This window comes from Dermacentor variabilis, chromosome 3, assembly GCF_050947875.1.
Source record: "Dermacentor variabilis isolate Ectoservices chromosome 3, ASM5094787v1, whole genome shotgun sequence".
NCBI lineage: Eukaryota > Metazoa > Arthropoda > Arachnida > Ixodida > Ixodidae > Dermacentor > Dermacentor variabilis.
In genome coordinates this window covers 238,969,883-238,983,106 of record NC_134570.1, presented here as the reverse complement: position 1 = coordinate 238,983,106, position 13,224 = coordinate 238,969,883, and the positions used below count along the sequence as shown (strand labels likewise).

The window sequence follows — 13,224 nt, the reverse complement described above, 5'->3', positions numbered from 1 at the left end:
GTTTTTGTTTGATTGCCTTTGCCTTCCTCTCAAGTCTCCACCTGTTATTCAGACTATGATATTGTATGGAAATTCATCAGTAAAGTCAAGACGACACATATATTCCACGAACTTTCAAGAACCGATGTTTTCATTTTGCACATGAAATGGCATATTTCTTTTGCATTTTCTTCTTTGCTTCAGTAGCTTATATGAACAACAAACAGGGGAGAAGTAAACATGTCCGCAATAGGGATTAGTAAGATACGATTGGAGGACTGGTGGAAGTAGGGAAACAACAAAAAACTGAGACGTACAAAAGCAAAATTCGCAAAAGGGGATCAGAAAATTTGGTTGTGGGAGTTCATAGTGTTTTTTTTTCGTCTTTTTTTCTTGTTTAACCTAGGTTGAACATTAGGCAGCACAATAGCAAGAGCTTGGTGGCGCCATCCACCGAACCGTTCCAAAGGGGACGCTCATATCATCCATCCATCCATCCATCCATCCATCCATCCATCCATCCATCCATCCATCCATCCATCCATCCATCCATCCATCCATCGATTCATCCGCGGAAGCGGCGGCGACTGTGCTGGGGAAAGGAAGCAACCAGAAAAACGCCAGCACGTCCCACGATCTATGCCAGCTGTGTGTTTCGTCTACAAGGCATTGGTATTAGCCACTCTACAATGACTGAATAAAGCCTTCCTCTGCAGATATTCAATAAACACTAACTCGCGTTTCGACTGTTTATATGCATTCACACAAAGCTTCGTTGTATGAAGATTCCAAGTCATTTGATCTGCTACATTTTAATGTCTTATTTTTCATGGTAGGCATTTCTGTCTCGAGAAGATTGTTTGTCCCAATAAACACTGGTACGCGTTCTTTTTTCTCTTCTTTTTTTTCTATTTCACGCTACCTGTGCAGTTCACATGATTGGTGCGTAACTCCCGCCCCCCATCCCCTACGCGCCATCATCTAAAAGCCATACAATGATTCAATTATGGGGAGCTTATGCGTCCTTCTTATGAGTTCAGACTGCATACGAAGGACGGATTCGGATACCCGAAAACTCGAACGACTGGCTCACTCACTAAAAGACGTCGGCGTATGGCAGGGGCTCTTGTTTGTGCGCGACTGCTGCGTGCCGTGCTGAATTTCACGCAGCAGAGGACGTACCCCTGCTTACGGGAAGTGTCTGCTGGTTGGCCAGGTTGGTCGTATCGCATATTTTAACGTATCGTTCAGCATTGACAAACAGAGAATAAAATGAAAGCTTTCGCAAGCGCCACGAATCTCGGGAGACTATTAGCCTCAAAGAAGCCGGCTTAATGCCTCGGATTTGGGATGTAAGCCTCGGATAATCTTGGCATGATGCGAGTTTGATCGCCTTATCCTAACTACCGCAAAACTCCCGGAGAAAAAGTGCTCGCCAAAATAAGCGCACACGGTACCACGGAACCGAACGGCTAGTCACGGTCGCCAGAGCGGCAGAAGGATTGAAGGGCTGTTTCATGTTATTTATTCAGTGAACATGGCAACACCCATTACGAATCTTCAAAGGGTACACGAAGGTTACCTCTTAAGACTCGCATCCTGGATTAAGCCATACGCTAAAGCCAGAAGCAGTGCCTGCTGAAAATTATGTATAGGGAGACGGTGGTAAATCACGATGTGGTTCTGGATAATTTCTTTGCAGACGCACGGCAGTATCTGTGCAACTATTCATGTTTCACGCTCCTGCCCTAACAACCACTTCATGTGAAGAGAGGCAACGCAGGAGTCAGCGAAACTTGTGCACGAGACAGGAAGCGAAGTGCAGTGACCGAGAGGCAGCGACTCTGAAGGACACGCCCGTCGTCGTCGCCCACTTCTCTCGCCGCCATGCAAATGAGCACTTCACCACTCACTTCAGCCGCCACGTGCATGCATCAAGTGCCTATGTATATCAAGCGGCGGCTAAATAAAACACGAAAATCAAGGCATCCCCTACTGATGCGATCCCTTCATTTTAACTACGTATTTTGACTAAGCATTTGGCGCAGTTGGCTGCGCGTTAATTACGATAATGTTAACTGCGCGATAATGTATCCTATGCAGTTAACGCAGTCGGCTGTGCGTTAACTGCATAGGAAACATTATCTCCCTCTCTTTGCATGTGTGCCGAATGCGGGAAGAAAAAACTTGGAGGACACTCAAGCTTCGCCTTTAATAATGGAACGCGATAGCTTTCAAAGATCCATGACTGCTTCTCCCGCTTCCCGGCAACTGCAGCTTATGTGACCGTATTGTTTAGCGGGCAACGCTCATAGGGAACGCTATGCACGAAGGCGAGCTTTCTGGTAGAAACGCGGTCTCTTGCGTGGGCCGATCCCGGCGGTTATGCACAGCCGCGGCAGTAAATTAAATCATTTTCAGATTTCCGTTATTGTTTCGCACTTTTCATATTTAAGTCTGAGAACATTTAACATAAGATCATTGCGCTGTCGGTGTTTTGTTATATGACATTTGTGTGTGGGCTGTCAGCCTCAAAATTCCGAGGAATAACTTTGTCAATAATGTGAGACCAGGGATGAGCACTTTAGTAACAGAATGGTGTGGCAATATTACCCGCACATAACAAATGTCAAATAAAAAGGCGTGGCATATACATATACCTAAATAATACGGCAATTTTCGCTCACGGAGCTGTTAGGAGCAAGCATTATGCAAGTAAATACTGTATATAAAAGGGAAAAAAATTCATTCATTAGATCGGGAACAATGTAAATAGCTGCGTCACTGAAGCAAGACAAAGAAGAAAGGGCACAAGGACTAGGAATATTCATGCCATTCACTGGCTACCCTGAACTCTAGTCAGGATGATTGCCAAGGTTTCCTAGCTCGATGCCCTTGTACCAAATTGTCACAAAGCACCGCCCCACAGTGAACTCCGCCGGCGCCGAAAATGGATTTTTTGCGACACGGCGCCCTTAAAGCTCTTGCAAAAAAAAGTTGCGTTCTCGGCTTTATTGGCGCGATGGCTGGAGCAATATAACCCCAAGCAAGTCAAGCTCTGTTTCGTGGGATATCAGTTGGAGCAAACATTCGCAGATGCGAGCGAACAATAGAAAAATTTAGAAGGTTTCGGTTGTGAAAGTGGCGCTTCCCAGTGACTGACAAGCATAGACACCCGACTGTTTTAAATGCGTAAGCGTTTCTATGCGGCTCACTGAGCAAAACCGACGCTCACGCGTGGTGCTCAGAACCCGAGTTACTTATCCACCGAGCTAAACACCCCCGATTGCAGAAGAAAAATATATCTGAACCATGAGTGCGTTGTACTGCGTTGTCTGTGTTTTCGCGGAACGCAGAAACATAAGTAGTCAATGAGGTTAGAAGGATGATAAGTGATGCTGAGGACTTATATAAACCTCATCGCAGTCGATAACTGTTCGAGGCGGACGGATGAGGTGCTAAAGAGCGATAACATCTTATAAAGTCGGATGAATTTTTATAAGGTTGATGCGACCGGTGAGGGTTGATAAGGGTCGTAACAAGTTCGATAAAGTTTGTAAGAACAAATGAGAGCTGATAACGATCGGATCGATTCCGATATGGTTCATAACGACTGATGAGCGCTGATAGGGATTGCATCGAGTCCGATAAAGTGTAACGACCTATAATAGTTGATAAGGTCGGATCGAGTCCGATAATATTAATAATGACCGAGAAAAGTTAAGTGTCTAGAAGGGATGGATCGTGCTCGATCACGTTGATAACCGCCGATAAGGGTTTATACTGGTCCGATCAAGAGCCAAAACAGATTACAAGGACAATAAAGCATCTATTTATTGAACCGTCTACCACTTCGTCTAACGCGGTAAACAGCACACGCCGCGTCCTATGCGTGGAGATGAGCTGACACAATGCTTATTACGCATGCTCAAGCAAGTACAATGACGTTCTTTAATAACTTTTATTTCTCCTGTTTTCTGTTCTTCACTTCTTACTGCTGGCTTGGTCTAAATTTTTTCGCCGCAAGACTGGTTTACGGGCAACCAGCAGATTGTGGCATCAGCCAATCATAAATTTCCAGTCAGTCACCTCTCTACATTTTCCAGTCATTAAAATACTTCTTCTTCAGTCAGTCACAGCAGCTGGCGACGCGACAGCGCTGTCAAGTCTCGGTATTCTTTGCTGCAGCGTCGGTGGGATGGATGAAGATCAAGCATAGATAAAGCCTTTAGTGGGAACGAAGTTCGCACGCTCGCGGCGGACTGGAGTACCTTACTTGCAACTTTAGGATTCCTGCTACTGTCCCAAGAGGACATCAAAATGACCACGGTAGTTTGCCCGCGGCAGGTAACGACATGAAATGCTAAACGAGAAAAACATCAATGCTGCATTCTACTGCCCTTAGTTTGTGTGCTGTGAAGAATCGAAAAAAGCGCCGTTTAATTTATTCCTACCCTAACGGCTCATGAAGACATTTGTAGAGGGCGCACGCGCTTACCAAAACACAGTACAAGGAGCCAGTTGCCTAAACAGTTGGAACATTCCTGCAGGAGATATCTATCGCGTGAGTTTCTAAGCGACTCAATCTCGTTTTACATTCCTCGGGTGTTGGGGATCGCTTTAATTAACACAGGCAATATGATTGCTTCTCGCACAAGACTGAAGTGCGCTGTTAGAACCCTCCGGATCACATGTTCTCGCGCTGCGGCTGTATAGACATCAGCGCGTATAAGATTAGCGTTGCGATTCTTTAAACGCAAAATAGACATAAAATACACCAGCATGTTCCTGTAGTAAGCACAAACGAAATAAAAAAAAAACTCAGTGCCCTTCCACTCTGTGAAGAAGCATGACCAGTGAAGCTGTGTATAAGGCACCTTAATGGCGAACTGCACCTCTCTCGCGGGTCCGCCCGGCATAGCACTTTCTTTGGCATCGGTCCACGTATGGGGAGTACTTAACGTCTGCTTCACCTCCGCCGGCGGTCGGCTCGGCATTGCACTATCTTTGGAGTCGACTCACGCATGGGGAGTGCTTAACGCCTGCTTCACTTCTGCCGTGGGCTGGACCAGTACTGTACTATCTTCGGGATCGGCCCACCATTGGGGAGTGCTTAACGTCTGCATCACCTTCGCCGCGGGTCGGCCCGGCATTGCAATATCTTTGGGGCCGGATCACGTATCGCGAGTGCTTAACGCCTGCTTCAGTTCTGCCGCGGGCCGGCCTAGTTTTGTGCTATCTTCGGGATCGGCCCACGTTTGGGGAGTGCTTAGCGCCTGCTTCCCCTCCACCGCGGGTCGGCCCAGCATTGCGCTATCTTTAGGGTCGGCTCACGTATGGGGAGTGCTTAACGCCTGCTTCACTTCCGGCGCGGGCCCGCCGAACATTGCACTCTCTTCGGGATCAATCCTATTACGATCAGCCTGCGGGGATAGTAACCTTGGAATCTCCCCATAGCGCTGCGGCGAATCGCTTTGTGAAGCCAACAATGCGAATCCTTCGGTCAGCTCCACGGCGCCAGCAAGGCTAGGCACGTTTGGCGGACCGAGTGTCGGTTCGTTCGCTGTCGCCTTCACGGTCTAATTGGAGAAGAGAACACCTCGAACACCTTGCTGCGCATTCTCACAGGCTCCTGTAATCGTCACATTCGTTTGACAGATGCGGGGGCTAACTGCGGAGTCAGCTCTGGAATCAAGAGGCGCCAGCTTGAATCAAGCGTGACAACGCCTGTCTACGAGGACTCTCTCCGCTCGGTGTGTCCAGTGAAACAAAAGTGCGGAAGTGAGAGAGTGAATCTTCGCCCTCAAAGGCGACTTTGGAAGCTCCGTTTGGACGAAGGTTGGACGGCAGTTTTTCCTCGCCTGGGGATCTAGGGAGGACAGAGTTTGTTTAAGCAGCCGGTTTTTCGGCTGCTCGGTGTGCTTCGTTTTCAGTCATGCTAGACTAATGAAGTGTAACGTTCGCCTGTCTTCATGTAAATATTGTAAAGAAATCCCGCACTGCTAGTTCTCCATGAGAGCAAGTTCATCCCTTCAACCACGTCCGTAGCATGGATGAGTCGGACGACGGCATGGGCCAGCTACCTCTTATTACATACCAGACTCCAACTCGTACAACTCGTCGCAGCGGTGGGATTGTCCTGCATCTCGTAGACAGCAATGACATTGATCTCACAAACTTTGGGACGCGGTGACCGACCGGTATCCCGATCAAGTTGGAGGCGAATTGGTATTAACCACCTTTTACAACTGACTGGATACGGCGGAGGACTCTTGATATGGTGCTGCTTCAGTGGGTAAGCATTTGGTTTCAGCTGAAGATTTAGCAGGCCTCAATCTCTCTGGGTTTTTAGATTTGAATCCCTGGGGACCTTTTACTTCTATTCTGATTTAATTGGGTGTTGCAGCAAGTATTGTGTGACAGCAGAGCCAAAGCTTAAAGTAGGGACAATAGTCCTACTTTGTCTGACGAGAGCTAACCTGTTGTGAAGAGCTCAAAGTAGACGTACAGGGCTTGACGGAAGCAGAAATTTGTAAGACCATTTGTAAGACCACAGCGCCAGCTGGACGATACGGTTGAGGGCGATTCGCAGGATTACAAGCTGCGTAGCTCAAGGGAAGACAACTGCATTGTTCAGGGATCGGTGCAGCTGTCCGCCAGTCTAGCTGGCCAAGAGATGAATGATTTAGTTATGAATCACTCGGACTGTGCGGGTGAGACCGCAATCGAGACCGACTAGCTGTGTGCCGGTGCACAGCGTGAGCTGAGGAATGCAGTAGATGGCATTTAGCAAGAGCGCGAGTTGCGTAGCTCGAGTAAAGACTTCTGCATTGTTCCAGAGCCAGTTGAGCTCTCCGCCAGTCCAGTCAAAGAGAGAGTTGCTTTAAATAAAAATCATTCAGACTGTGCGGGTAAGAGATCGATCCGGACCGACGACATACATGACCGTCAGCATGAGGAGCGAGCAGATGGCTCAAAAGTGAGCGCTAGAGAAAGACGCCGGAGAAAAAATAACGTAAAGATTGGCATGCGGTGAATAATGTAGCGCAGCCAATGACGGCGATAGACGCGAAAGGCCGGGCGCGAAGAAAGCAAATGTGCGGTCGTCTTTGACGACGTTTGCGTATCAAGCGCGTTCTAGTCGTTGGTCGAAAAGAGATCGAGAAGCATCTTCTGCGCGAACACGGACAAAGGGCACGGGGCAGTTATCCTCCTCGTTGTTCCGTCGTTCTTTTCGGGGTGCAGCATGCAGGGCGAAAGAGCGCAAGGTGGCAGGACGAGACGAGGTGGTAAGGAGTCGCGACGCCGTCAGTCGAGGTCATGATGAAACGAGGATGCAAACTGGCAAGAGACTGTAACGTTTTGAAGGAGCTCATAGAGTCTCCAGCCTTTTGTTCCTGGATAGCCAGAATAGCTTTTGATGCGCGACCACCTCGAGCACTTGCTCAAAAGTATGAGTCCATCGTAAACTATTGGAACGGGAGACCAAGACAGCGTCCGTAGAAATTAAACGTGTTGTTATATTTTATTGAGCATATGAAAACTTTTGCAATTTGAGACTAGAGTTTCTTTGAATGTGTAAGGCATGCGTTTTCTTTACGTTTTCGTTTGAGAAGCTCCTAGGCTTGAAACATGTCTTTTACCTAAACCGTTACTTTCAGGAGTTGTTAATTAATAAGTAGGCAGGTTTTCTTCTTTTTTTTTTTTGAGTCACCTAAACCGTAAACGTTATCGGTTAGAGGCCTAAGGGAACGCGCGTGTGTAATAGTTAACATTCTTTCTTTAGAATTGTTTTCGAAGTTTCTAAGGTTAAGCGCGTAAGTTTTCAGTAAGCGCATAATTTTCACTGAGAAGCGTTGTTAGTGCCAGTAGCGCATGTCCCGTGCATGGAAGGAAGCAGAATGCTTGACTGGGTTGCCCGTGTGTGTGGAGAACGGCCGCGTTCTGACTTTTGAAGTGAGCGTGAGCAGAACTAGTTATTAGAAGATGCATTTTTGAAAGGTTCTGCTGAGTGCATAAGTTATGCAAGTTTAGCTGTACTTTTAAGGTACGTGTCCCGCATGGACTAGAGGAAAAAACATGAGTGAGCGTTATGAAACGTGTATGTACGGCGCAAATACGCGTTGTGGACAAGGACCACAAAACCAGCGCGATTTTTGACTACGCACTTCTGGAGTTGACGGGACTCTTCAGCGTCACAAGTACGTGCGATAACTACGCGACTGCGATAGGGTAAGAGCAGGCTGTTCGTGTAATTAGGCTGCATAAGTTGTGTTGGGGCACTGGTCGCTTAGAAGCTTCAGTGTAGTTCTGCGTATGCCTTTGCTCTTGTGCAGCGCGACAGTCAGGTTTGGTTAAACTCGGGTGGAACGCGAACGCTCGCTTTTGCGGCACAAAATTTTGGGGTCAAAATTTGCGGTTCCCAGTTGAGCGGCTTGCATTGAAATTGTGATAGGAAGCCTGATGGGTTAACAGCTGATTCCAAGCGTTTGCCCATTGGGTGGTATTTTGTTGCCGCGATCGACTCTTATATACCGGTTGTTGTGAGGTGGTTTAAGGCATTCCAAGTCTGCAGTTGTTGCAGAGAGCCAAGCCATATTCATGGTCGCCAGCCATTATCCGTCCCAGCGATTATCAGCGCAGGCCCATCGAGATTTTTCGGGCCATAGAGGAGCTGTTACGATTGGTCTGCGGGGATAGTAACCTCTCCAGCCCGCTGCAACGAATCGCTTAGTGAAACCGACAATGCGACGCCTTCAATCAGCTACACGGCCCCAGCAAGGCTAGCCGCGTTTGGCAGACCGAGTATTCTTAGTTGGTTCGCTGTCGCTTTCACGGTCTAATAGGAGGAAAAGGGTTTTTTGCGGGGATTTCTGACGGGCCCCAGTAATCGTCACATTCACTGGACAGACGCGGCGGCTAGCTACGGAGTCAGGTCTGGAATCAAGAGGGGCCAGCTTGAATCAAGCGTGAGAATCCCTGTCTACGAGGACCCTCTCCGTTCGGTGTCTCCAGTGAAACAAAAGTGCCGAAGTGACTGCGTGAATCCTCACCCTCAAAGGCGACTTTGAACGCTCCGATTGGACAAAGGTTGGACGGCAGTTTTTCCTCGACTGGGGATATAGAGAGGACAGAGTTTGCTTAAGCAGCCGTTTTGTCGGCTGCTCGGTGTGCTTGGTTTTCAGTCATGCTAGACTAATGAAATGTAACGCTCTCCAGTCTTCATGTAAATGTTGTAAATATATCCCGTACTCCTAGTTCTAGATGACAGCAAGTTTCTCCCTTCAACCACGTCCTTAGCACGGATGAGTCGGACGACAGCATGGGCCAGCTGCCTCTCTTTACACGCCCGACTCCAACTTGTAAATCCCACGTTTGGGTAGTGCTTACCGCTTGCTTCATCTTCGCCGTGGGTCGACCCGGCATTCCACTATCTTCGGGATTTTATTCTACACGCGGACACGATAATGGGGAAAGTAACCTTTAACAGCTTCGCTGCAATGAAGCCATTAAAAGGTTATACGATTTTTAAGCAAATCCTCCGCGATATCAACTGCATGACGTCATTCTTTCTTTCTGCACTGTGGCTAATGAGGCAACAAGAGTGCTCCAGAATCCACCACCGAACACGGCGTTGCCCCCCCAAGAACAAGCAACACTGAACAAGCACAACGTCGCGAAGACGATCACAGTTCGAGTCGAACGAGACCATTATAGATGGCACCAGGCAACGCCAGCCAGCGCGACGGCGTTTCATGCTTACAAGCACACGCCAACGGAACCCCCGACCTGTACACCCAAGTGCATTGTCTGTGGGGAGGAGCATCATACTGGGAATATTCAGTGTAAGTACCGGTAGGCACGCCCGCCACCACGCACCCAGCCAACCACCGACGCCAGTCAAGAACCCGGGAGCAGAAGCCAGCCCCGCGAAAGTCATCGCGCAGTGCAAGCACTGCGCGCTCCATTTAACGCGACCGTAACCACAAACCCCAGCAGGACCTCACATGGGCCGACCGTGCAAGAAAATCGCCGCCTGCCCCCGCCCAGAAAACTCCGGACCACAACGAAGGGGAGCTCCGGGCCCTGTGGGAGGACGTAAGACGCCTCACAGTCCTCACTCAGAGCTCACTTCCCTCTCCTACTCTTTCTCACTCCCCCCCAACTTCACCTCCTACTCTATCACAAAGCAACACCGCTCCCTCTCAATCACCCCCCTCAAAAAAACAACGCATCACTCCCCCACCCCTCACCTGCAAGCCGATCGATGTAGACTCCAAATTGAAAGACCTCTCCGACCAATTTGACAAAAAACTCAGAGAGATTGAGGTTCGCCTCGAAAGCAAATTCAATGCTCTCATCACTGACCTCACTACGAAAGTGGAGACGCACTTGGAACGCTGCATGGAATCTATACTTCAGAAAATGGTCAACCTCCTCGAAGCACGCCTCACGCAGCTCCCCCCGCTCTCTACCCCCCTTCTCCCCACTGCACAACTAACTGCCATGGAACCCCACATCCCAATAGACGCGAGACTAACCTCTCTTATCCATCCCTCTACGCTCCAATATGGCGGGACGGGGCAACAATAACTCCCTTGACATCATAACCTGGAACTGCCGCGGCTTCCGGGGCAAGCGCGCGCCCCTGCAGCTTCTACTTCCTACACTTTCCCCAACACCCCAAGTCCTTCTTCTCCAAGATACCGCCAATCAGGCCACACTCCCCAGTTACAACTCCACACACTCTGACACCACAAACAGACCCAGGGCGTCCACACTTGTGCACAGCACTTTAACCCACAAGACACATTATATCACATCAGAGACGCCCTGCGTGATCACCGAAATTATCTATCATACACATACACTATCATCACTATCATCCATCTTTATTGCCAATATCTACCACCCCCCATCCCAACCGATGGCCTCGTTGGACTCCCTCCTCCGAGAGTTGTACCGCCTAGCAGGGAAGCACCCCGTACTAATCGGTGGGGATTTCAACAGCCAGCACACTGACTGGGGATATAAAACAACCACACACAGAGGTCGCAGGCTCTGGCTGCTCATGCAGAACCTCCAACTTTCCGTCCACAACAACTTTCAGATGCCTACGCGAATCGGCAACAGTGTCAGCATGGACACTAGTCCGGATCTGGTGATCAGCCGCTCCCTCCGTGATGTGACCTGGACGAGAACACAACACACACTGGGCAGTGATCATTACATGATACAAGTCACTGTCCCATTCAAGCCACCCCGCCACGCTTACATGACACACAAACTCATTAACTGGGACGCTCTCCGCACCGCGCGGACTGCCCTCCCTGACAACCCCATCACCGACATCACCGACTGGGTAGACTCTCTTCAGACTGACATCCAAGACCATACGCAGCTGGTTGAAACCACCACAGACACCCCGACACTAGACACCCGACTCGCCCACCTTTGGGAGGCCTACCACAGCCTCCTAGAAAGGTGGAAACGGGGTAAACATAACAGAACACTAAAGAAACGCTTAGCCGCTTTACAATCCCAAATTCAACTACATTCGGAGGAGCTCTGCCGCTCAAATTGGGCGCAAGTATGCGACGGCATCGCCGGCAAATTGACAAACAAAAGGGCGTGGCACCTCCTCCGACACCTCATCGATCCATCGAAAACAAAAAACACCACCCAGCACCACGTCACCCGGCTCATACACACACACATGGACAACCCCGATGCTCTCTTGGGTACACTCCGCGACACATACACTTCACCTGGCGTACCATCTCCTCTCCCCTCATACACAGGACAGCCGAACCCCGAACTCGACACCGACATAACAGAGGCGGAGGTCAGAGCAGCCCTCATAACTCTCCGCACCAATTCCGCGCCTGGCCCCGACCAGGTCACCAACACAACGCTTCGTAATCTGGACAATCAATCGATTACTCGCATCACGGAGTACTTCAACCAGTGCTGGAAAGAGGGCACCCTCCCCCAGTCCTGGCGAAACGCAAAGGTAATCTTCATTCCGAAGCCCAACAAACCACTTACACTCCAAAACCTTCGCCCAATCTCGCTAACCTCGTGTCTCGGAAAGCTTTTCGAGCATGTGGTATCAGCGAGGCTCGCACAGCACATGACAGACCATGACTTATACCCTCACAGTATGGTGGGATTCCGCCCTCATTTGTCCACACAAGACGCCATGCTGCAAATCACCCATGACATCTTCGATCCGCTCATTCCAAGCCACACCAAGGCAGTCCTGGCTTTGGATGTATCCAAAGCCTTTGATCGCGTCGAACATCACGCGATCATGACTGCACTCTCCCCACTGAATGTGGGCGCGCGTAGGTACACCTACATTCAGGCATTTCTCACAGCACACACGGCCGAGCTTCACTTCGGCCCGCTCACCTATCCCACATACTCACTAAAAAGCGTAGGCACCCCGCAAGGCTCCGTCCTCTCACCTTTCTTATTTAATATCACACTCATCCCCCTAGCACGACAATTGGCAACCGTTCCTCACCTGAAACATACTCTCTACGCAGACGACATTACACTATGGACTACCCATGGCAGTGATGGCGCCATACAGGACACCATCCAAGCAGCCACCAATCTGACCCAAAACTATGCAGTTAGCGTAGGACTTTCTTGTTCCTCAGAGAAGTCCGAACTGCTGTGCATTCGTCCCAAGAACCGCAGCTTGCCCTGCTCCCCCATCGTCATCGAGCTGGACGGTAGACCGATACCAGAGGTCAAAACCCTCAGGATACTTGGTATGCATATCCACAGTGATGGGAAGCACACGACTACACTCCGGAGACTCAGGCAGGTAGTAGGGGCGATCTCGCACATTATCCGCCGGGACTCGGGCCACCACAGAGGCATGAGGGAGCGTGATCTATGCCGACTTGTTCACGCCTTTGTACTCAGCCGTGTACTCTACTCCACCCCCTATCTCGAGCTCTCTCGCCGTGAAACTGACGCCATGGACGCTCTTATTCGCCGGGCATACAAAGTCGCCCTCCACCTTCCCATAAATACACCTACCGACCGACTCTTACAGTTAGGCATCCACAACACAATCGGGGAACTTGTAGACGCGCGCCGCCAAGCACAATATCTTCGTCTCACACAAACCAACACTGGCCGGTACATACTGCACTCCCTTGGAATCCGGATACCAGCCAACGATCCGACATTACGCCCCATATCAAAACCCTTACACCGCGAACTGCT

General features: G+C 49.6%; 1 protein-coding gene and 1 long non-coding RNA gene across 2 annotated transcripts in view; one reads left to right on the top strand and one right to left on the bottom strand.

Annotated features, from left to right (window-relative positions):
* LOC142576741 (uncharacterized) overlaps positions 1-470 on the top strand; it is a 62,205-nt gene extending 61,735 nt beyond the window's left edge. The window contains exon 7 of the long non-coding RNA XR_012826951.1: positions 386-470. This is a non-coding gene — a long non-coding RNA (uncharacterized LOC142576741). The remainder of the gene's footprint in view (positions 1-385) is intronic.
* LOC142576740 (TWiK family of potassium channels protein 7-like) overlaps positions 1-13,224 on the bottom strand; it is a 377,792-nt gene that overhangs the window by 248,098 nt on the left and 116,470 nt on the right. The window lies entirely within an intron of this gene.